The 25,997-nt window shown below is 43.6% G+C and overlaps 1 long non-coding RNA gene across 1 annotated transcript in view; it reads right to left on the minus strand.

Moving 5' to 3' along the window:
• Positions 1 to 25,258, minus strand: part of LOC140837486 (uncharacterized) — a 28,799-nt gene extending 3,541 nt beyond the window's left edge. The window contains exon 1 of the long non-coding RNA XR_012119334.1: positions 25,202 to 25,258. This is a non-coding gene — a long non-coding RNA (uncharacterized lncRNA). The remainder of the gene's footprint in view (positions 1 to 25,201) is intronic.
• Between the last annotated feature and the right edge of the window lie 739 nt (positions 25,259 to 25,997).

Here is a 25,997-nt window from a genome sequence, read left to right on the forward strand (position 1 = left end):
TTATTGTACACAATCTAAAACATATAGGCTGTATGAACCTGTCACTGGCAAAGTGATTATTAGCAGGAATGTCATATTTAATGAAGATGCAAATTGGAAATGGCAAGAAGAATATGGAGGTGTTTATATTGATGTTCCATCATTAATTGAAGCTCCACAAGTTGAAGAATTTCCTTTGCAGCAGAATTATTCAAGTTCAATTCCTTCAAATTCAACCACTGCAAGTCCTATAAGATGTAGTAGCTCATCTTCAGATGAAACATCACCACTGAAATTTCGATTATTGAGGGAAATTTATTATTCAACTCAAGCTTTATTTGTTGTTGATCCTGTTAAGTTTGAGGAAGTTGTAGGAAAAGAAGAATGGCGTGTTGCAGTGGAAGAAGAGCTAAAATCAATTCAGAAAAATGAAACGTGAGAATTGATTAACTTACCGAAAGGAAAAAAATCCTATTGGATTCAAATGGGTGTTTAGAACAAAGTATCATTCGGATGGTACAATCGATAAACATAAGGCTCGTTTCATTGTGAAAGTGTATGCCCAATAACAATGAATTGATTATGAAGACACATTTTCTCATGTCGCACGCTTCGAAACAGTGAGAATTTTACTTGACTAGATGCCTATTTAAGTTTGCCTATTTACCAATTTGATGTCAAGTCGGCGTTCTTGAATGCGGAATTGCAAGAAGATGTTTATGTCACCCAACCCGAAAGTTTTATTATTCATGGTAAAGAAGACAAGGTGTATAAGCTCAAAAACGATCTTTACGGGTTGAAACAAGCGCTAGGTGGATGATATAGAAAAATCACTCATATTTTCTTGACAATGGCTTTGAAAGAAGTAAGAATGATCCCACACTATACTTGAAGAGGCAAGGTAATGATGATATTTTGATCAAATGTATTTATGTAGATGATACGATTTACATGGGATCATCTTCTTCTCTTGTTAATGAATTCGAAGTTTGCATGAAAAAGAAATTTTAAATGTCAGATTTGGGTACATTACTTTCTTGGTCTTGAAGTGAATCAAGTTGAGGATGGGATTTTTGTTTCACAAAAAAAATATGTTGCCGATATTCTTAAAAGATTCAGTATGACCAATTGTAAAGTTGCAGACACCCCAATGAATTTAAATGATAAACTACAGTTTGATGACGACACTGGAGAAGCAAACTCAAAGTATTTCAGATGTATGGTTGGAGGCCTGATTTATTTGACTCATACTCGGCTTGATATAGCACTTTCAGTTGTGGTGATATCAAGGTTTATGCACTCTCCTCCAAAACATCATCTAGGTGCTGCAAAAAGAGTGTAATGCTATATTGCAGGAACAACTGATTTGAATTATGGTGTGATCATGATTCAGACTTTAAATTGCTTGGATTTATAGATAGTGAATGATGCAACCCGGGCGAAAAGGGGCGAGTCGCGTCGGGTACTCTGCCGGATTTGCTATCAAAATGTTGAAGGAAATATGAGTTGGACGTCTGGACTGAACTTCTTTCCTCCCTGAGCAATTTGAGAGATTTGCGAACAAGAAAAGAACAACGTGAATGGGCGCCGGAGGGGTGTCCGGCGTGACCACTCCTGTGGAGGCCCTAAAACTCCTTGCTTAAAAATTTGCGGAAAATTAAAAATTTTCTTTTTAAAAGAAACTTAAATGGCCTCATTCATAAAATCAACTGATAAATCCAGTTCAATGTTTAAAATATCGCAGCGGAAGAAAATAAAGTTGCCAAAAATCACAATTTAAAAATTATCCAACGACTGATAAAATGTTTGCGGAATAAAATAACAACTGCTGCACTGAGGTCCTCGGGTGCCACTACTGCCGACCCAAGCTGGCTCACTGGTCCCCGCCCTCGGCCCTAGCCTCATCAGTACCTACAACAATCAAGTCTAGTGAGCCTAAAGACTCAGCATGCATATATCGCAGGTAACGAGCAAAATCTGAAGTAAAATATGCAAGAGATAAAATATCATGTCATGAGGCATGCTGAAAATAATCTGTACTGAGCAATTATATTACGTGCATAACTGAACTGAAAATCACAGTAAAAATATTTGCTCCTTGGAGCCCTGCACTGAAATAACTGGTAAAATTTTCTGTTGAGATTATGTTTTACGCCTGTGGCCACTGCACTAAGCTGAACTGATCGGTAACTGGCTACCGGGGAGTCTGAAACTGAACTGAGCTGGCCGGTCACTGGCGACCGGGTGGTACCAAACTGAACTGAGCGGTCACTGGCGACCGTATAAAATAATACTCCCACATAGTGAATGAACCACAAGCCATATCGCATAAATCTCAAAAATAATCATTTTCTATTTAATGCACGTAAAATAATTAACTGGCATAATGAAAATTCCTGTATATGTTACCAACTGGATTGGATTGGATCGTCCCCAGGCTCGCTGCAACCTAAATATGCCATGAAAATATGCAATATATTTTTCTTGACCAAACTATGCAATTAAGTTGGAAAATGCGACAAATACGTCTAACTGCTTCGTATTTAATCATGACTTCGAACCAACCCGAACCAACACTGAACCGACGTATAGTCATGATTAAAAATACGCCTAAAATTATGAACTAATGCTCGTAAAATGGTGAGGGTCGAAATCCAGGTGAAATGGAGGCCAAAACATTAAACGTTCTTTCGAGAGTCAATTTGGCACATCGCACCGTAAATTCTCGTACGACCTCAAAAATGATCCGAATGACGAACGGTCAAAAACATGACCTTCCTAACTCAATGAGGCACTATCCAGTCCAAGGCCATGGGCTAAAAGCCAACCAAGAACTCAAACGAGCCTTCTAAACGACACAGCAACCTGCTGTAGCTTTCCAGCGGCTGCGCACCCGTGCGTCTTGTGTTGGTTTCGAGTCTATCGGCCATTGGGGCGTGAACCACCGACCAGAGACCCTTACCAACATCCCAAGGAATGATTTGAACCATGGCTAAGGGCTTTTGGCCAGCCATAATTCGCACCATTCCAGCAACAACCGAAAACTCATACCGAGAATGCTTTTGTATGCGTGTGTAGTGTGTTGCTTCGATTGATGTCTCGTGTCGTTCCAGTGGCCATTTGATTGACCATGGCACGATCTAGACATCTAGGGGCATGGTATGAACCATGGCTAAGGGCCATAGGCCAACCAAGATCCACATCAAACCACACAATTCGAAATACATGTGCTGTACAATGAGAAAACCGAAGGGGGAGAGGGGATTGTTCTAACGTTTTGTGTAAAAACCGATGATCCATGGGCCAAGCCACCAAAAGGGCGACTTAGTCACGTCTTAGACATGCTAGGGGAGTGATCTAACCATGGCTATAGGCCATTGGAGCAGCCAAGATCAGATCCTTCCTCCTTGCCATCAAAACTGAATTTCGAAACTCATAATGGACCAAATGAGAAGTTGATGTCCATTTCTGAATTTCCAGCAACCAGGGGCTTGAACGAATGGACCAATCTGATCTTAATACCTCCTATTACATGTACATATGTCGCCTTGGGAGCCTGGAGTCGAACCAATAACCTGAAACTCACAAACCAAGAAAAACGTGAAGCTTGCCAAGGAATATCAAAAATTCTGCATGTGTTGTTTCAAAATGTTTTGACATGGATCTCAATTTTTGCTTGAATAAACATGATCATGTACTGAAAAATAAATGATAATATGACTTGATTGAGGTTTGAAAGAATCTAGACATGCCTGGTTATCGTTTGAAAGAAAAACGAAAAGAAGAGACGAGACGGCGCGGAGGAGACGAAGTGGCTTCCTTTTCTACCTTTCCTTGCTCTTGATTTTTTTTTTCTCTTCTTTTGGCTATGAACTCACGACTTATAATCTGAATACACTCTGAATTTCGAAAAAGGAGAGGGGGGAAAGATGGTTAGGGGAGTGAGGGAAGTGGGTGCAAGATAAAAGGCCAAATCATGACCAAGTCTTCTCAAATTTGAATTTTGAATGGTAGTTTGATATCAAGTCTACTTAGGTGCTTCTAGAATGGTGGTGGCCGATTTCTCCCTTGTTTTTTTTTGGCTAGGATAAGTCCATTAATTAATTAAATGGTGCTCCCAAAATTCTAGAATTATCCTACTAGTTAAATACAAAGAAATGGTCAAAAGTGTGAGTTGGCAGAGACATGGATCACTTATCCAAGGTGGCCGAATTCTACTAATAAAATGAGTGGGAAGTGTGGTTTATCTAGTCAACTAATAATCCTTAAAAGCCTTACTAATCCCTTAAATAATTTAGTGAATAAAATTCTTAATTAAGTAACTTAAATGAGCTAATTTATTAATCACCTCAAGCAACTTAAATTAAATCCTCAAACATCCCTTTCTAACTCAAATGAGCTTACTTGCTAGCTAAATTAACTTCTGGAAGTATTTCTCGAATCTTAAATTCTATCTCAAAACTCCAACTCCGGTCCGGCCTCACTGAAATAACTGAAATGCTAAAAAAATCAAACTACTGAACTGAAATAATAATTAACTTCAAAGAAATGCATTTAAAATAATCATGCAATGAAGTCAATTAAATTTAAAAATCTAGAATTATGCATGGCTTATACGTAGACTGATTTACGGGTTCTACAATCCTTCCCCCCTTAAAAGAAATTTCGTCCTCGAAATTAGAACTCACCGAATAACTCGGGGTAACGCTCTCTCATCTCTGACTCAGACTCCCACGTAGCTTCCTCCTCAGAATGGTTGAGCCATTTGACTTTGACTCGCTTAACAAGCTTGTTCCGAAGCTTCTTCTCCTGTTTGTCTAGGATCTGCACTGGTCTCTCCTCATAAGATAAGTTCGGGGTAAGCTGCAACGGCTCAAAATTTAGCACATGCGAAGGATTTGCCATATACTTCCTCAGCATCGAGACGTGGAACACATTGTGTACTCCGGCCAGATTCGGAGGAAGAGCCACACGATACGCTAGCGTCCCAACTCTGTCAAGGATCTCAAACGGTCCAATGAATCTCGGACTGAGCTTCTCTTTCTTCCCAAATCTCATGACACCCTTCATAGGTGCCACTTTCACAAAGACATGATCGCCCACTGCAAACTCTAAATCTCTCCTCCGCTGATCGACATAACTCTTCTGTCGGCTCTGAGCGGTCCTCATCCTATCACGGATCTTGACTACTACATCTGCTGCCTGCTGAACAATCTCGGGACCCAACTCTGCTCTCTCTCCTACTTCATCCCAATGAACAGGAGATCTACACTTGCGGCCATACAAAGCTTCGTACGGAGCCATACCAATAGAAGACTGGAAGCTGTTGTTATAGGTGAACTCAACCAGTGGTAAGTTCGACTCCCAACTCCCAGAGAAATCAATGACGCAAGCACGGAGAAGATCCTCCAAAACCTGAATAACTCGCTCCGACTGCCCATCTGTCTGCGGATGGAAAGCTGTGCTAAACAGCAACTTCGTACCCATGGTCGAATGCAAACTCTTCCAAAAGGAGGAACTGAATCTAGGATCTCTGTCAGATACGATCGAAACTGGAATACCATGAAGTCGGACTATCTCCCGTTATACAACTCTGCATACTGAACCATGGTGAAAGTCGTCTTAATAGGCAAGAAGTGCGCTGATTTGGTAAGACGATCTACAATCACCTAGATGGCATTCGATCCTCTGGCTGACCTCGGAAAACCGGTCACAAAATCCATGGTGATGTTCTCCCACTTCCACTCGGGAATAGGAAGAGGCTTGAGCAAACCTGCTGGTCTCTGATGCTCGGCCTTCACTAACTGACAGGTCAGACACTCGGACACAAATCGTCTGATGTCCTTCTTCATACCCGGCCACCAATACAATAGCTGCAGATCCTTGTACATCTTCGTACTCCCAGGGTGAATGGAGTGCGGGGACATATGGGCCTCTGATAAGATGTCTGCTCGGATAGAATCACTGCTAGGAACCCATATCCTGTCTCGGTATCTCACGATACCGTCGCTGACTTTATACAGGACACTGCCCTTGGCTTCATCTCTCTTCTTCCACTGTGCCAATTGCTCATCTGCTGACTGTCCACTGCGAATACGGTCCATAAGGGAAGACTGAATGGTCAGGGTAGATAGACGAGGAACTCTACCTCGAGGATAAGTCTCGAGATCAAACATTTGCATCTCAGTCTGAAGAGGTCTCTGAATCGTCAAATGAGCCATCACTGCGACTTTTCTGCTCAAAGCATCCGCAACTACATTAGCCTTACCCGGGTGGTAGCTAATGTCACAATCGTAGTCTTTCACAAGCTCCAACCAACGCCTCTGACGCATGTTCAGCTCCTTCTGCGTAAAGAAATACTTGAGGCTCTTGTGGTCGGTAAAGATCTGGCACTTCTCCCCATACAAATAGTGCCTCCAAATCTTCAAGGCAAAAACTACTGCGGCCAACTCTAGATCATGGGTGGGGTAGTTCTTCTCGTGGATTTTCAGATGTCGAGAAGCATATGCTATCACTCTCCCATGCTGCATCAATACTGCGCCAAGACCGAGCTTCGAAGCATCGGTATACAGAACAAACTCGTCGGGTCCTGACGGTGTGGCCAAAACTGGTGCTGAAATAAGAGCTTGCTTCAAAGTATCGAAGCTCTTCTGACAGTCATCGCTCCACACAAACTTCACATTTTTCTTTGTCAGTGCTGTGAGTGGAACGGCAATGGAGGAGAATCCTTGGATGAACTTTCTGTAATATCCTGCTAGCCCCAGAAAACTGCGGATCTCGGATGAATTCTGTGGCACAACCCAATCTCTGACTGCAGCGACTTTCGTCGGGTCTACCTCAATGCCACTGCTAGAAACAATGTGGCCCAAGAACGCCACCTTCTCTAACCAGAATTTGCACTTACTGAACTTTGCGAATAACTTGTGCTTCTGCAAGGTCTGCGGCACTGTGGTCAGATGTCTGCTGTGATCCTCCCGACTCTTGGAGTAGACGAGAATGTCATCTATGAACACTATCACAAACTGGTCGAGGTACGGCTGAAATACGCGATTCATGAGATCCATGAAGATCGCTGGCGCATTCATCAGACCGAACGACATCACAAGGAACTCGTAGTGGCCATAACGAGTCCTGAAAGCTATCTTGGAAACATCAGCATCTCTCATCCTCAACTGGTGATAACCGGAGCGCAGATCAATTTTGGAGAAAATCGAAGCTCCCTGTAACTGGTCAAACAGATCCTCAATCCTCGGCAGTGGGTACTTGTTCTTCACTGTAACCCTGTTCAACTCCCGGTAGTCAATGCAAAGCCTCATAGAGCCATCCCTCTTCTTCACAAATAAGACCGGGGCGCCCCATGGAGAAAAGCTCGGGCGAATGAACTCCTTGTCGAGAAGTTCCTGTATCTGCTTCTTAAGCTCTGCCATCTCTGTCGGTGCTAATCGGTACGGCGCTTTGGAGATCGGAGCCGTACCTGGCATAAGCTCAATGGAGAACTCTACCTCTCTCTCGGGTGGCATACCAGAGACGTCTTCGGGAAAAATGTCTAAGAAATCTCTGACAATTGGAACATCTGAGGCTGACTGGCTGGGTTCCTCGGGGACAGATAAAAAGGTCGCTAGAAATGCCCGACACCCTCTATGCATGAGCTTCCTAGCCTGAACATATGGAATAATACGCGGTAAAGGAAAGTACCTGTCCGGCTCAAATAAGAACTGCTCCATTCCAGGCGGTCGGACAAGAACAGATCTCCGCTGGAAGTCTATCAACACTCTGTTCTTCAATAGCCAGTCCATCCCTAGGATAATGTCAAATTCCGGCATCGGTAGCACAATTAGATCCGCATAAACAAGATTACCGTGCAGCTCAAGGTCTATATCACGGATAACATTGGTAGCTGCCATCTCCTCGCCTGACGGCAACAATACTGAAAAGGCTATGTCAAGCCCAATGGTCTTGATCTTGAGAAAATTTGCAAAGACCTCCGAAATAAACGAGTGAGTGGCCCTCGAATCTATCAAGGCCTTGGTAGAGGAACCAGATATTAAAATTCTCCCTGAAAGGTCGGAACTCTAAGTTGAACCCCATAGTTACAAGAACTAAACTTATAGACATGCTAAGGTCAAAGTTCTTCTAACTTTAATCCCCAAACTAATACTAAGTAGAGCATGCAATCCTATCGCGGTTCTAAGTTCAAATCTAAATCCCGATTCCCAAAACACGGAAATTCAAATGATAACTTAAAGCTTAAAGGTACCTGTCAATAACATAATCTCCGGGTTTGTTTCCGCCGCATGGAGAGCAAAAACTCTGCCTTGAGTAGGCAGATATCTCTGAGGGCACTGCAGCAACACGTGGTCTGGACTGCCACACTTAAAACACTTTCTTGAGCCATCCATACACGCTCCAGGATGGCGGCGTGAGCACATGGGACAGACTGGGTGCTCAAAAGTCCTCGGGGCTGGGCGCCTCTGCTGCTGCTGCTGCGGCTGCTGGCCTCTGATTCTAGGCGGCCCATGAAATGGCCTCTTGTTTTGCTGCTGATGCTGATGAGGAGGAGGGCGGTGTGGTGCATGGACTGGGCGCTTGCCCTGGCGATCCCTCTCGATGTCCCGCAGATCCTGCTCTGCAGCTAGGACCTTGGAGACGGCAATCTCATAAGTAGCAGGGTCAGACACCCTAACATCCCGGCGCAAGATCGGCCGTAAACCCACTAGGAAGTGCATCAATTTGGCTCTATAATCATTCGCTATCAGGGGCACAAAGTGACAGCCCCTCTCGAACTTACGGATGAACTCCGTAACCGTCATATCCCCCTGTCTCAGACTCATGAACTCGGTGGTCAGCCTGGTGCGAACTTCCTCCGCAAAATACTTGGAGTAGAAAACCTCCGTGAAGCGTGTCCATGACAGTGTAGCCAAGGTCAGGGCTACTGCTGCTCCTTCCCACCATAAGCGGGCATCTCCAGTGAACAGATAGGTGGCGCATCTGACTCTGTTGGCATCTCCCAGCTCCATAAACTCGAAGATGACCTCGAGGGATTTGATCCATCCCTCGGACAATCATGGGGTCAGACGTCCCAGAAAACTCCTTTGGACGCATTTTCATGAATCGCTCGTAAACAGCCTCTGGCCCTGTCGGCCTAGTCACCACAGCATTGTTCCCCGCAAACTGTGCGAAGAACTGTGTCATCCCACCTAGCATCTGGGCACTCATGTCAGGTGGGGGTGGAGGAGGAGGAGGAGGAGGAGGTGCCTGCCTCTCCTGTCTCTGATCATCATCGTCCTCGCGACGGTGCTCGCCACCACCTCTCGGACGTCCTACTTGACGTCTAGGGGGCATACTGTTCCAACATAACCCATACGTAATTAGCATGCATAATTCCATAATTTATTTAAATGAACACTGAAATACTGAAAATCTGGTCGAAATTCTTTCATGGAAGTATGCTGGCAAAATAATTCATGCTTTAAATAAAATGCTGAACTGTAAAACTTACAGACCGAAGGCGTGGCTTCGTGAGCTTCTCGTGGTCAGTAGTAGTGTAACCCTATACAGAACCACCGCTCTGATACCAACTGTAAAGGCCCTAAAACTCCTTGCTTAAAAATTTGCGGAAAATTAAAAATTTTCTTTTTAAAAGAAACTTAAATGGCCTCATTCATAAAATAAACTGATAAATCCAGTTCAATGTTTAAAATATCGCAGCGGAAGAAATAAAGTTGCCAAAAATCACAATTTAAAAATTATCCAACGACTAATAAAATGTTTGCGGAATAAAATAACAACTGCTGCACTGAGGTCCTCGGGTGCCACTACTGCCGACCCAAGCTGGCTCACTGGTCCCCGCCCTCGGCCCTAGCCTCATCAGTACCTACAACAATCAAGTCTAGTGAGCCTAAAGACTCAGCATGCATATATCGCAGGTAACGAGAAAAATCTGAAGTAAAATATGCATGGGATAAAATATCATGTCATGAGGCATGCTGAAAATAATCTGGTCTGAGCAATTATATTACGTGCATAACTGAACTGAAAATCACAGTAAAAATATTTGCTCCTTGGAGCCCTGCACTGAAATAACTGGTAAAATTTTCTGTTGAGATTATGTTTTACGCCTGTGGCCACTGCACTAAGCTGAACTGATCGGTAACTGGCTACCGGGGAGTCTGAAACTGAACTGAGCTGGCCGGTCACTGGCGACCGGGTGGTACCAAACTGAACTGAGCGGTCACTGGCGACCGTATAAAATAATACTCCCACATAGTGAATGAACCACAAGCCATATCGCATAAATCTCAAAAATAATCATTTTCTATTTAATGCACGTAAAATAATTAACTGGCATAATGAAAATTCCTGTATATGTTACCAACTGGATTGGATTGGATCGTCCCCAGGCTCGCTGCAACCTAAATATGCCATGAAAATATGCAATATATTTTTCTTGACCAAACTATGCAATTAAGTTGGAAAATGCGACAAATACGTCTAACCGCTTCGTATTTAATCATGACTTCGAACCAACCCGAACCAACACTGAGACTGACGTATAGTCATGATTAAAAATACGCCTAAAATTATGAACTAATGCTCCTAAAATGGTGAGGGTCGAAATCCAGGTGAAATGGAGGCCAAAACATTAAACGCTCTTTCGAGAGTCAATTTGGCACATCGCACCGTAAATTCTCGTACGACCTCAAAAATGATCCGAATGACGAACGGTCGAAAACTTGACCTTCCTAACTCAATGATGCACTGTCTAGTCCAAGGCCATAGGCTAAAAGCCAACCAAGAACTCAAACGAGCCTTCTAAACGACACAGCAACCTGCTGTAGCTTTCCAGCGGCTGCGCACCCGTGCGTCTTGTGTTGGTTTCGAGTCTATCGGCCATTGGGGCGTGAACCACCGACCAGAGACCCTTACCAACATCCCAAGGAATGATTTGAACCATGGCTAAGGTCTTTTGGCCAGCCATAATTCGCACCATTCCAGCAACAACCGAAAACTCATACAAAGAATGCTTTTGTATGCGTGTGTAGTGTGTTGCTTCGATTGATGTCTCGTGTTGTTCCAGTGGCCATTTGATTGACCATGGCACGATCTAGACATCTAGGGTCATGGTATGAACCGTGGCTAAGGGCCATAGGCCAACCAAAATCCACAACAAACCACACAATTGGAAATACATGTGCTGTACAATGAGAAAACCGAAGGGGGAGAGGGGACTGTTCTAACGTTTTGTGTAAAAACCGATGATCCATGGGCCAAGCCACCAAAAAGGCGACTTAGTCACGTCTTAGACATGCTAGGGGAGTGATCTAACCATGGCTATAGGCCCTTGGGGCAGCCAAGATCAGATCCTTCCTCCTTGCCATCAAAACTGAATTTCGAAACTCATAATGGACCAAATGAGAAGTTGCTGTCCATTTCTGAGTTTCCAGCAACCAGGGGCTTGAACGAACGGACCAATCTGATCTTAATACTCCTATTACGTGTAAATATGTCGCCTTGGGAGCCTGGAGTCGAACCAATCACCTGAAACTCACAAACCAAGAAAAACGTGAAGCTTGCCAAGGAATATCAAAAATTCTGCATGTGTTGTTTCAAAATGTTTTGACATGGATCTCGATTTTTGCTTGAATAAACATGATCATGTACTGAAAAATAAATGATAATATGACTTGATTGAGGTTTGAAAGAATCTAGACATGCCTGGTTATCGTTTGAAAGAAAAACGAAAAAAGAGACGAGACGGCGCGGAGGAGACGGAGTGGCTTCCTTTTCTACCTTTCCTTGCTCTTGATTTTTTTTTTCTCTTCTTTTGGCTATGAACTCACGACTTATAATCTGAATACACTCTGAATTTCGAAAAAGGAGAGGGGGGAAAGATGGTTAGGGGAGTGAGGGAAGTGGGTGCAAGATAAAAGCCCAAATCATGACCAAGTCTTCTCAAATTTGAATTTTGAATGGTAGTTTGATATCAAGTGTACTTGGGTGCTTCTAGAATGGTGGTGGCCGATTTCTCCCTTGTTTTTTTTTTGGCTAGGATAAGTCCATTAATTAATTAAATGGTGCTCCTAAAATTCTAGAATTATCCTACTAGTTAAATACAAAGAAATGGTCAAAAGGGTGAGTTGGCAGAGACATGGATCACTTATCCAAGGTGGCCGAATTCTACTAATAAAATGAGTGGGAAATGTGGTTTATCTAGTCAACTAATAATCCTTAAAAGCCTTACTAATCCCTTAAATAATTTAGTGAATAAAATTCTTAATTAAGTAACTTAAATGAGCTAATTTCTTAATCACCTCAAGTAACTTAAATTAAATCCTCAAACCTCCCTTTCTAACTCAAATGAACTTACTTGCTAGCTAAATTAACTTCTGGAAGTATTTCTCGAATCTTAAATTCTATCTCAAAACTCCAACTCCGGTCCGACCTCACTGAAATAACTGAAATGCTAAAAAAATCAAACTACTGAACTGAAATAATAATTAACTTCAAAGAAATGCATTTAAAATAATCATGCAATGAAGTCAATTAAATTTAAAAATCTAGAATTATGCATGGCTTATACATAGACTGATTTACGGGTTCTACAACTCCGATGCTTAAGTCAGTGAGGAGCTCAAGCAAGAAAACCAATGTGGCCAAGTGATGGCCGTGAGATTGGTGTGGGAGAAGGGTAGTAAATGAACAATAAATGAGAGCATTCAATGTGTGTATTAATATCTGAATAGAGAGTTAATGCAAGTAAAGAACCTGGTATATATAGTAGAGGATGCAATGATGACCTTGTTTTTTGTGTTGAGCATTAATTATAGTAGGGCGACTGATTATACCCTATTGTTCTGACATGTCAAATCTCATACTAGTCACATCAAGCTCACCTGATTTTGTCAACCATTTATATTAATGTCAGAGATAGGTCGGCTGTACACACCCTACTATGTCGGTGCAATTAAATGCAGTGCTCATATCGAAGTGGCCAGGGTAGAACTTTTCTCGGGGAATTATATAGGAGCCCGGGTGATGTGAATCTTTGTACGAACGAATAGCAAACACGATTAAATAAGAATCGCGCCCTCAATTCAATAACGAACGAAGAATTCGTGTTGTCCCGATCTTTTGAATCAAGTATGTTTTGTGATATTCACCTCTAAATTATGAAATTTAGCAACAAATATTCACGTTAAACAATTGAGAAACAGACGAACCTTCAAAGAACTTATCCTTGACAATCCATATGAAATCAATCGACAAACGCCACAAGAACGAATCTTGATAAGTTTGATTTTTTATGATCACAAAGCGAAGCTTTGAAAAAGTTTGAGAGAAAATCCCAAAAGTTTGATAAACTATCAATAAAATTTTGAATTTTGTGTCAATTTTCGTCCCCACATGTTTACATAATCATAAAAGATATGAAATCTAGTTACCAAAATATTCAAAACTCTAAACTAGGAAACTAAGATTTTCTCACAACTGGCTCACACTCGGTCGGTAGGATATTGCCGCTCGAGCGCCGAAGGTTCTGTACTATTCGCGCTCGGGCAGTAGAATATGACCGCTCGGGAGCGAGGCTTTCTGGAAATTTTCTCCTTGGACAATAAGTGTGGCGCTCGGGCGGTAATACTTGGCCGCTCGAGCGCCGATGCTTCTGGACTCCTCTTCATTTGTCACTTGAATAATGTTCCTTTTGCTCCCAAACTTTCTCCCATGCACCACGAAACCTTCTGCACTCCGCACCTCGCTTTTAAGTCCTTCTCTTTCGCTCACAAGCCCCTGAAATGCTTTATTGAATCTCTTCAGTCGTCCCCTCGTGATTGGTCCATCCGGCAACTCTGAAGGGTCCCATGCTTTCCTTGGGGCTTGACAATCCGTGTTCGCATCACCGAGCATTCCATGTCCCGGGGAAGTTATGTCCCGGTTACTCCGATGGCTCGATCCCTTTAATGAACTTCTCTCCAGAGCATCTATGTCAGGCTTCTCTCCATACTGTCTCGGATTCTTCAGGACCCAGGCTTCCTTGCTGACCTGTTCCACTACAGCTTATCTACATCTCATAAATAATCCTTCCTTCATGACCCGAGCACAGTACACTTTCCCGACCCAGGCATTATCCATAGCCCGGCCCCATGGACAGGCTCCATGACCCGGGACGTCCCGAGCACCATCCATGACCCGGGACATCCCGGGATATCATCACTCCCTCCTTAAATAGTCGGGCTAGAGTCATACTCGCTGTCCCGATTAGTCTTGTGTGCCCGTCGGGAAAAATATTTTGTCGTTTAGTCTTTCTCGGGCTAACAGAAGTGATTGCCACGTTGTATTTGCTGACATAAGCCATAATGAAAAGCTGTCAGAGTCTTTTGGCATTCTGAGACGATAAATCATCATGATGCCTCGAGCTTCGCGCCTGTCTTTTCAAATATCCCGCGCGATTTCCCATGTCAACCTATCCGTTCGATTTGTTTAGATCAACGGTGCAGATTAATTCCTTCTCCTATATATAGTAGCCCACTGATTTTTCAAAAATCACTTACAAATTTAAACGTGTAGCGAAGCTCTGCCAAATTATTTCCTCAAGCTATTCCGACGCGCATTCTTCATCTCCGACGTCGATCTTACAAGTCACGTTTTTCCGTAGTCTCTTATTAGTTTTACTTTCCCTTTCCGACCATGTCGCACTCTACTTCTTCTACCTCAGGTAAAAATTTCAGGGGTCTGTCGGAGGATAACTCCCCGACCCCTTCTGAAACTTCCACCCATATTCCCATAGGTATCCCTATTCTTTCTTCCCGACCCCCTTCTGAAAAACAGGCTAAAACTTCTTCCTCCCGTCCTATTGGGGTCTTTGGCAAGGGGAAAGACAAGGTAGCAGGGCCCTTGTGGTTCTCTACTGTGACTTCTACCCTTCGCCTGGTAGCTTAGAGGAGATAAGGTCTTTAGGTTCCATCCGTCCACCTATAAAATCAAAATTCCCGAGCCAAATGATCACCCTGACACCCCTCCCCCCGGTTTCCAGACCTTTTTCTTAGAACAACTTAAGAGTGGTCTTCGCTTTCCCGTTCATCACTTCTTTGAAGGTGTGGCCTGATTCTTCGAACTTTTCCTTAACCATCTTCATCCTAATGCATTTTGGATTATAGTTTCTACCTTTATTTTGTTACTTATGAGAAACATCCCCATCAATTCTCCCATCTTTCATTATTTTTACTCTTGTCAGTTTAATGACAGAGTCTTTTCTTTCATGGCTCGAATGTATTACCGATTTTTAACTGACATCCCTTCTTCCCTTAAAGGGTGGAAGACAAAATTTTTCTTTTCCCGACCCCCTTACTTGCGCGACCGGCTTCTTGCCCTCGATGCCCAAGCAACCCGAGCTTCTCCGAGACTTTAAACTTCTTCCCACCTTCACCCACGCCTGGGATGATTTGGAAAACAGTCCTTCCTATCCTCGGTGTTGATTGGGGGGAACAATTTAATTCACTACGGGATCGGGTCTCATCCCAAAGACCCTGTAGACCAGATGATCGACAAATTTAGCCAGGCCGGGTCACAGGCCGGTAAATTATATGATGCAACCGAAGAAGAGATGATCAAGGCGAGCGTACTTGAAGCAGCGGCCAAGAAGAAGGCCGAGCAATAGAAAGCCCGGGCGGAGAAGAGGGCCCGGGAAATCCAAGAGCAGGAAGAACATCGTGCCCGGGCGGAGGCTGAGGCCCGGAAACTAGAGGAGAACAGTGTCTGGGCAGAGACTGAGACTGAGACCCGGGAAGCTGAGGAACGCCGGGTCGAGGCAGAGGCTAAAGCCCAAGAGGAGACGGTCCGTCCCAGGGAGGAGACCACTTCCCTGACCAATGAGGAGGACCCGGCTCCTCTGAATCATCGTAAGAGGAAGGCCGTGACCGAGCCGATTGTCAAGATGGTGGTTGTGGAGGATGAGCCCGAAGAGGTTATCAGATCTCCTCCCCTCACTGGTTCATCTACCGGTCCCTCCGGCGGGAGGCCCTGGGTTCTTCGTAACATCTTTGGGGAGGACTTCAGTTCGGATCTCGTCAAGATGATCCGAGGTCTTTTACGCCCCAATGAGGTGGCGCACATCCAGGGACTTCACCCCAACGAGCTGCTGTGTGAAGGAGTGGCTCGGTCCTTCTCTGTAAGTCTTGTTATTTATTCTATCTTTTATTTTTGCATCAATTTTCTGACTTCCTTTACACCTTCAGGTCTTGCAGATGCTCATGTCTGCCTTCGAGCGGGTGGCCCATGCTGCAAAGAGGGCCAATAGCCAGGCGACTACTTCTCGGGAGCTCCATGTTAAGCTTGAGGAGGAAGTATGTCAGATGAGGGAGCTCCATGATCATGTTTTGGCCCGGGAGAGGGCTGTCTGGGAGCAACAAATGAACTTGACCCGAGCAGAACTAGCTAAGGCTCAGACAGATGTGCAGGCGGCCAAGGAAGAAGCAGAGTCCTCCAATGCCCGGGCTAATGAGGCGACTGCAGCCCAGGAACAAGCAAAGATTTCCCGGGAGGAGGACATGGTGAAATTTATAAAGTCTCGGGAATTCAAAAAGATGGTGGCTGATAAGGCCTTACCCTATTTTGATCTGGGCTTCAGAAAATGTCTCGAACAATTCCAAGAGGCAGGCCTAGTGCCCTCTGACCGGGAAGATTTTCCAGACTTGGAAAAAGCTGCAGCCTCTCTCCCGGAGGATGAAGAAGAAGAGAAGGAGAAGCAAGATAAACAAGAGGGGACACAAGATCCCGAGTAGACTAGGACCCTTCCATCATGTATCTTTTATTTTTTTTTATTTTTTATTCCTGGGCTTCCGGACTCCTTGTAAATTTTTCCAGTATCAATGAAAATATTTTGCCTTCCCTTTCTCGCATTTGATAATTGTTTTAAAATATTTCCAAGCGTTGTGAATTGACTCGATTCTCTAATAACCTTGTGGATTTTATCCAGTATTCACTGATGCACATTCATAAATGAGGCATAAGTCCTGGGGTTAACATAAAATAGTTCTTGATAAATACCCAGGAAGTTGGCCACGGTATGGGTCCCTGGAATCAGTAGGTAACCGAGGTATGGGTCCTCGGGCCAGGGTACGGGTCCCTGGACTTAGGATATAACCGAGGTGTGAGTCCCCGGGCCAGGGTACGGGTCCCTGGACTTAGGATATAACCGAGGTGTGAGTCCCCGGGCCAGGGTACGGGTCCCTGGACTTAGGAGGTAACCGAGGTGCGGGTCCCCGGGCCAGGGTACGGTTCCCTGGACTTTGATAGATAACCGGGGTGCGGGTCCCCGGGCTAGGGTACGGGTCTCTAGACTTAAAGAGGTAACCAGGGTGTGGGTCCCCGGGCCAGGGTACGGGTCCCTAGACTTTGAGAGGTAACTGGGGTGCGGGTCCTCGGGCCAGGGTACGGGTCCCTGGACTTAAGAGATAACCAGGGTGCGAGTCCCCGGGCCAGGGTACGGGCCCCTAGACTTTGGAGAGAATCGAGGTGCGGGTCCCCGAGCTAGGGTACTGGTCCTTGGACTTTGTAGACACTTCATTTGAATAATTTCTTTATTTGATGTAGAAACAGTAGATACAAAAGCTTTAAACATAATATTTATTCAAATGAAATGTATTCCATGGTCTCTTAAGAGTGTGTCCTGAGAATCTTCGAGAGAATAAGCTGCCCCCGAGCTGACTCTTCGAACTATTTTGAAGGGTCCTTCCCACCGTGCTTCTAATTTCCCCACATCACCCACTGGTTTGACATTTTTCATGACTAGGTCCCCAACATGAAAATCTCGCGATCGAAAATGCTTCTTATAGGATTTCATTACCCGGCTGCGATAAGCTTCCATTCGAATGGCTGCCCGATCTCTCCTTTCTTCAACTAGATCAAGTTCAATGCTCCGAGACTGATCATTGTTGCTCGGATAAGATTCTATCCGAGAAGTAGGTTGCCCAATCTCCACAGGTAGGAATGCTTCTGAACCATAGACTAGGCTGTAGGGAGTTTCCCGAGTAGATGTTCGTGGTGTAGTTCGATATGCCCATAATACACTCGGTAGTTCCTCCACCCAATCTTTACCCTTTCCATGGAGCCAGGCTTTTAATGCTTGCACAATGATTCTATTTGGTCACTTCAGTTTGCCCATTGGCTTGGGGGTAGGCCACTGAGGTGAAAGATTGAACGATATTCATTTCTTGGCACCATGAGGTGATTTTATTTCCCTGGAATTGCCTCCCATTATCTGAAATCAATTTCCTTGGGATGCCATATCTGCACACAATATTTTTCCAAAGAAATTTCATGACCTCCTCCTCAGTAATTTTGGCTAGTGGCTCGGCTTCTACCCACTTGGAGAAATAATCCACAGCCACAAGAAGGAATTTTTTCTGTGCTGGGGCTATTGGAAAGAGACCCACAATATCCATCCCCCATTGATCAAAAGGGAATGATGCTGAGATTGGTTGCATGTTAGCAGCTGGACGATGATGAAAATTATAATGGTGTTGGCAACCTTGGCATTTTTGAACAAGTCGGGCATCATCTTGATTCATTCGGGGCCACCAAAATCCGGTCAATATAGCTTTCCGAGACAGAGCAGTCCCACCGAGGTTTTCACCACAGCACCCCTCGTGTATTTCTCAGAGGACATACTCCACCTCATTCTCTTATAAGCATTTGAGCAATGGTCCTTGATACGATCGCCTGTATAAAACATCATTCCAGAGGACGAACGGGGGTGCTTGTTTTTTGATTCTTGCGGCTCGGGCCCGATCTTCTGGGAGCTTGCCATGGACTATATATTCAATAATAGGAGTCATCTAAGAGCTTCTCTGAATCGAGGGTACTTCTTCATCAACAGAAAGCACCAGCTGGGTGAAACAGAGGACTTCCCGGCTGCTTATATCTGACATGGAAGCAGCCAATTTGGCTAAGATATCAGCTTCTTCATTTTCCTCCCTAGGAATTTGTTCAATGCTCCAATCGGTAAAAGGGGAAGCCCGGGTTGTGATGAGTCTCAAATACTTGAGCATCTTTTCGTTCTTGGCTTCTTATGTTCCCTTGATTTGTTGTGTGACCAACTGAGAGTCAGAATAGATAATGACCCGAGAAGCACCGACTTCCCGGGCAACCTGCAACCCTGCAAGAATGGCTTCATACTCCGCTTCATTATTGGTGACCCTGGAATCGATCCTCAGAGCCAGCTTGATCTTATCTCCTGACGGGGCAATCAGGACCAACCCCACTCCACATCCTGATAAATTCGATGCACCATCAACAAAAACTCTCCACACCTCTTCTTCTCTCGGTCGAATCATCTCTATTAAGAATTCTGTTAATGCTTGGGATTTAATAGCAACTAGAGGTTTATATTCGATGTCATACTCCCCGAGCTCTACAGTCCATTTAACCATTCTTCCCGAGACTTCGGCGTGTGTCATGATCCTCCCGAGTGGAGAATTGGTGAGGACCACAATGGGATGTGAGAAAAAATAAGGCCTCAGCTTCCGGGAAGTCATCACCAAGGCCAGTGCTATTTTTTCCACTTCACTGTATTTCAATTCCGCTCCTCGAAGGGCATGACTGACATAGTATATTGGCTTCTGGTCGGCTCCTTCTTCCCTGACAAGCACGGAACTAACGGCGAACTCAGTGGCGGATAAATAGATCCACAATTTATCCCCGGGCTCGGGTTTTGCCAGAATAGGCAACTCAGCTAGATGCTTCTTCAAGTCTTGAAAAGCTTGCTCGCATTTTTCATCCCAGCAAAATTTTTGCGCTTTTATTAGAACTTGGAAAAATGGATAACTTCGATGAACAGATCGGGAAATGAAGCGTGACAGGGCCGCGATCCTCTTGGTTAATTTTTGCACATCCCGGACAGATTGAGGGGAAGGCATGTCCATTATTACTTTGAATTTTTGGGGTTGACCTCGATTCTCCGATCAGTTACCAAGAAACCCAAGAATTTCCCACTCCTGACCTCGAATAGACATTTGGCCGGGTTGAGCTTTATCCCATACTGTTTCAAAGTAGTGAAGGTCTCGGCCAGATCATCAATGAATTAGGAGACTTCCCGGGTCTTGATCAAGATATCGTCCACATATACTTCAATATTCCAGCCTATCTGCTTTTGGAAGACATGATTCATCAAGCGTTGGTACGTGGCCCCAGCATTCTTCAATCCAAAGGGCATAACAACGTAGCAGAAGGTGCCCTCGAAAGTGATAAAACTGGCTTTATCTTAATCTTCAAGAGCCAAGGGGATTTGGTGGTACCCCTGATAGGCATCCAGAAAGCTTAATAACTCGCATCCAGAGGTGGAATCCACTAGCTGATCAATCCGGGGGAGTGGATAACAGTCTTTGGGACAGGTTTTATTCAGGTCCCTGAAATCTACACACATTCTCCATTTTCCAGTAGATTTAGGAACAAGGACCACATTTGAGAGCCAGGTAGGGAACTAGACTTCCCGAATGTGGCCGGCCCGCAAGAGCTCCCCCACTTGCTCATCGATAACTTTATCTTTTTCAGGGCCGAAGTGCCTATTCTTTTGTTTCACAGGCCGGGATCCCGGAAGGATATTTAATTTATGCTCAGCCACTTGGGGTGAGATCCCGGTTAGTTCCTGTTGAGACCAGGCGAAAACACTAATGTTAGCTTTTAAACAATTTAAGAGATTTACCCGGGTGGACGCGTTGATGTGTCGGGCCACCCGGACGTGCTTTCTCGGCTCAATTTCCACCACTTTTTGCTCCTCTTCTACAACAAAATGTACTTCTCTCTGGTCACCTCCTCTTGACTCTCCTTCCCCTTCCCCTACTTTATTGCCTTCTTCGATCTACTCGGACATTCTCCCCGTAGCATCTCCGAGAAGAGGGTTGATCTCCCTTGACTTCCCCGACCCGTCCTCATACTGGAAATTTAATTTTTTGGTGATAAATGGAGGCCATAGCTCTCATCTCATTCATAGCAGGCCTCCCCAAGATGATGTTGTATGAGGACGGGGCATCCACCACTGTAAAGATTGTCATCACAGTTTTCCTCAAGTCCCTGGTTCCCAGGGTCAGTGGTAGGGTGATTTCCCCCTCAAGGTACACGGCATGTCCAGCAAAACTAAACAGGGCAGTCTCAACCGTCTCTAACTGATATTCATGCAAATCCATTTGGACCAGTGCCTCTTTAAAGATGACATTGACAGAGCTGCCATTGTCAACAAATACTTTCAAGACAGCATAATTAGCCACTCGGGCTTGGATAACAAGAGCATCGTTGTGGGGTAGACTGACTCCCCTTAGGTCTTCTGGGCCAAAGCTGATAACTGGCTCGTTCCTCCCACTTCCATCAACCTCCAAGCACTCCCTTCTGCTTCTTACCTTCCGGGATCGGTTGGAATCGCCATCTGTGTACCCTCCAAAATCATTTTTATTACTCCTCGGCTCGGGGAAGGGTCCTTCCTCTCTGTTTGTCTACTCTTTTCTTCCCGGGAACTCGCTCCCTCCCTTCTACTTCCACTCGGGATATCTATTGATTTCTGGGGAATTTAGGTCCGGGACGTCTAGACAACCAAGTGGCTGTCTAGACTTATCCCGAGGAGGATGAGATGCTGGCATAGATCGCCCACTGGATTCCTTCCTCAGAGTTCGACATTCATTCGTGTTGTGAGAACACTCTTTGTGAAGGGTGCAGAACCCTATCTTATCTGGTATTGGTGCCCTCGCCATTGGACTGGGAAGCGGGGCTATGTCTGAGCTGCATTCCTGAATCTCTCGATCCCGGGCAATTCTCAGAGGTACATGAGAGTAATGTCCCGGACCAGCTTTTCTTGTGAGCTCTCTCCTTGGGCTTGACAACCCGGTCTCCTCTGGCTCTTCTTAAAGCTTCCCTTTTTTGGTTCTGCGCCTCTTCCATATTAATATATTTCTCTGCCTGGGACAAGAGATCTTCAAAGTTCCCGGGCATTTTTTTGGTCAGAGATCGGAAAAAATCTCCCTCCCACAATCCTTGCATAAAGGTTGTGACTTTCGTCTCTGGAGCACATGCGGGAACCTCCAGAGATACTCGATTAAATCGCTTGATGTAAGCTCTCAGAGTTTCATCTTGACCCTTCCTTACTTCAAATAGACTGAAGGCAGTCTTCTTGTATTTCTTGCTGCTACTGAATTGATGCAAGAATACATTTTGAAAGTCTTCAAAACATTGAATGCTCTGCGGTGCCAGCCCTTCAAACCACCTTTGTGCAGAGTCGACCAGGGTAGTTAAAAGCACTTTACACTTGATCTGGTCCCCATAGCAATGCAACATGACCATATTTTCAAAGCGAGCAAGATGCTCCTCGGGGTCAGAACTCCCGTCATAGTCCTTGAATTTGGCTGACTTGAAATGCCCGGGGAGTGGTTCCCAGACAATGGTATCGGAGAATGGCCACCCTTTTACAATTTGAGCACTACTTTTAGAAACAACCTTCCTTTCCAACGCCCTCACCTTCTTCCTCAATTCCTCCAACTCCTCTGCAACAGTAGGAGATTTGGAACCTGCACTTGACTCCCTCTCTCTTCTCTTCTCTCTTCCTTCTGCGGCTTCTCACGTTGCTGCTCGGGATGACTGGAATGATGAGTACTGGTTTTCTTTGCCATGGCTGTCTGAACAACATCAGCCACAATTTTGGTCAACTTCTCGGGAGTTAAATGGATGGTGGGCTAGGGACCATTATGTGGGGGGCCACCTGCACTAGAAAGACGAGTGTTGTTGTCTTCCTGGATTTGGGAAGTTTCTTGATTTGTTCTTCTGGTAGGAGCCATATCAATGCCTTAAAACTCAAATTTCCCACAGACGGCGCCAATGATGCAACCCAGGTGAAAAGAGCGAGTCGGGTCGGGTACTCTGCCGGATTTGCTATCAAAATGTTGAAGGAAATATGAGTTGGACGTCTGGACTGAACTTCTTTCCTCCCTGAGCAATTTTAGAGATCTGCGAACAAGAAAAGAACCACGTGAATGGGCGCCGGAGGGGTGTCTCACGTGACCACTCCGATGCTTAAGTTAGTGAGAAGCTCAAGCAAGAAAACCAATGTAGCCAAGTGATGGTCGTGAGATTGGTGTGGGAGAAGGGTAGTAAATAAACAACAAATGAGAGCATTCAATGTGTGTATTAATATCTGAATAGAGAATAAATGCAAGTAAAGAACCTGTTATTTATAGTAGATGATGCAATGATGACCTCGTTTTTTTGTGTTGAACATTAATTATAGTAGGACGGCTGATTATACCCTATTGTTCTGACATGTCAAATCTCATACTAGTCACATCCAGCCCACCTGATTTTGTCAACAATTTATATTAATGTCAGAGATAGGTCGGCTGTACACACCCTACTATGTTGGCGCAATTAAATGCAGTGCTCATATCGAAGTGGCGAGGGTAGAATGCTTCTCGGAGAATTATATAGGAGCCCGGGCATTCCACGTCCCGGGGAAGTCATGTCCTGGTTACTCTGATGGCTCGATCCCTTTAATGAACTTCTCTCCAGAGCATCTATGTCAGGCTTCTCTCCATACTGTCCCGGATTCTTCAGGACCCGGGCTTCCTTGCCGACCTGTTCCACTACAGCTTATCTACATCTCATAAATAATCCTTCCTTCCCGACCCGGGCACAATACCCTTTCTCGACCCGGACATTATCCATAGCCCGGCCCCATGGACAAGCCCCATGGCCCGGGACGTCCCGAGCACCATCCATGACCCGAGACATCCCGGGGTATCAGTGACTGGACTGGGTATTTGGAAGATAGAAAGAGTACATCTAGTTATGTTTTTAGTCTTGGTTCAGCTGTTATCTCATGGTGTTCAAAGAAACTAGCAACAACAACATTGTCATATTTCGAAACAGAGTATGTAGCTGCTACTTCATCAGGATGTCAAGCTGTATGGTTGCAAATAATTCTAGAAGATCTAAGGCATAAGCAAATTTAAGCAACTAAGATTTATTGTGACAACAAATCTGCAATAGGTATGTCCAGAATCCATCATACCATGGAAGAACAAAGCATATTGATCTTCGAATTCATTATACTAGAGAGTTGGTTGCAAAAGAGTTGATTGTTTTGCAATACAAATGAACAAGTTGTTAACATATTTATGAAATACCTTCCATGCAAGAAACATATGTATTTCAGAAATCAACTAGGAGTTTGTAGCTTTGAATCAAGGGGGAGTGTTGAAGAGTGATTCAAAGAATTAAGGAGACTTGGTCTTTGATATTTTAGATTTATTATATATTCTGATTTAGTCAATAAAAGTAGTCCCAATAAAATCTCTAGTTGTTGAGATAATCCAGTTGTTTAATGTTGGATTGTAAGCTTGTATAAATGCATTCTCTGTTCTGAAATAAAATGAGAAAATAGTTTTGTTCTCAAGTAAAATATTCTTCACTATCTTGCCATTGTTCCTGTGTCATTCATTTCCAAATACTCTTGTTTTCTTTATTTCCACAACAAAAAATAGCTACATTAAATATGAAAAACAATGAGTGAACAAAGGAAACTAATTAAAATTTTCAATGACAATAAAGGCGACAAAATAAATTTCAAGACAATAAACTAGTAAACATGTACAAATAAATGAATAGTTCATAAAAAAAGTGAGTACAATTAGATAAACATTTGTACAGAAACACAGTTACGAGGTTTCCAACAGTAAAAGAATCAGTTTTAGTTTTTGCCAAAAAGTAAACATTCAATTTTTCTTTATCTTCAATTTTGCACAAGTGCATAATAAGTGCACATCTAATCTCCAAAGCATTCTCTTTTTTAAAAAGAAAATCAAAATTTTGACAAACCCAACTGTCAATTACATCCAATTAGCAAGAATTGTTAACAAAATCACCAAATTTTCTTTAATTGAGTTGAGGAGTGGATTCTTCACCAATGTATTAGCAAGTGTATGACTCTTGAAACTAAATGTAAAGGTGATATTGTCATAGATTGTCTATATACCAACTTCAAAGTTAGTTGAATGTTCTAGACAATACACTTCTATTAATAAATCAAGGAAGATTATGGTTTCATGATTCAAGAGATTGACTGATTTAAATCCTATACTAAATGAGATTGTACTCTTTTTTTTATTGTTTTATTTCCTCCTTAAAAGTGTGTTACATTGTTTGAAGAAGTGATAAAATAGTGTCGTTTTCCGATATTGCATTTACTTACATGGTATTATTGGGGTTCTAGAATGGACTATAAGGGTGCCATGGTGGGTTCCTCCTCCTCTATGAGTGGTACATTATAGAGCTCTTACCTGAACCACTACTAAACAGACTAATAAGCATGTAAAATTTAAACTTGATAACAATAATTAAACAACGAAAACCAAATAATTTAATCATCCCTTAATTAGTACTTCATTCAAAATAAGGATTTGAGTCATTACATACAAATTCCTTCAATGCCAGTGGCACTGCTGTTGCGTGTTTTCTTGATTGCTCTCAAGCGCACGACGTCAATTTATAGTAAAAAATGTGTTTTTGAGTACAAGTGTCGATCCAACGAGGAGTGTGTATATAAATATATATCAGCGCTTGCAATTAGAATAGTCTCGACTTTATCTAGAAAATTCAATAAAATGTTTGGTTCGCTTAAACGAGTTAATTTAAAACAAATAATTAATATAATCAGCGAGTTGAGAAATAACAATGAGAGAAAATATCTAGAGGAATGATTTCACTAAGTTTCCACGATAATTATTCCCAGTTAAATTTATATTCATGAATTCCAATCATTTAATTGCCAAGAAAACTTAATTATTTTATTCCCCCTTTCCCAAGTGACAAATAAACTGTATCATTCAAACCTCGATTCAAACATTCCTAATAAGAATCTAGATTTACATGATAAATGCAAACAATGTTCTTGCTTAAGCCTCGCTAAATTTATACGCCTTCTGAACGATATAAACATTCAACGATGCGTCTCTAATGATCTATAATCCTAATCTCTCTCCCGAGTT

Source organism: Primulina eburnea, chromosome 7 (assembly GCF_022965805.1).
Source record: "Primulina eburnea isolate SZY01 chromosome 7, ASM2296580v1, whole genome shotgun sequence".
Lineage (NCBI taxonomy): Eukaryota > Viridiplantae > Streptophyta > Magnoliopsida > Lamiales > Gesneriaceae > Primulina > Primulina eburnea.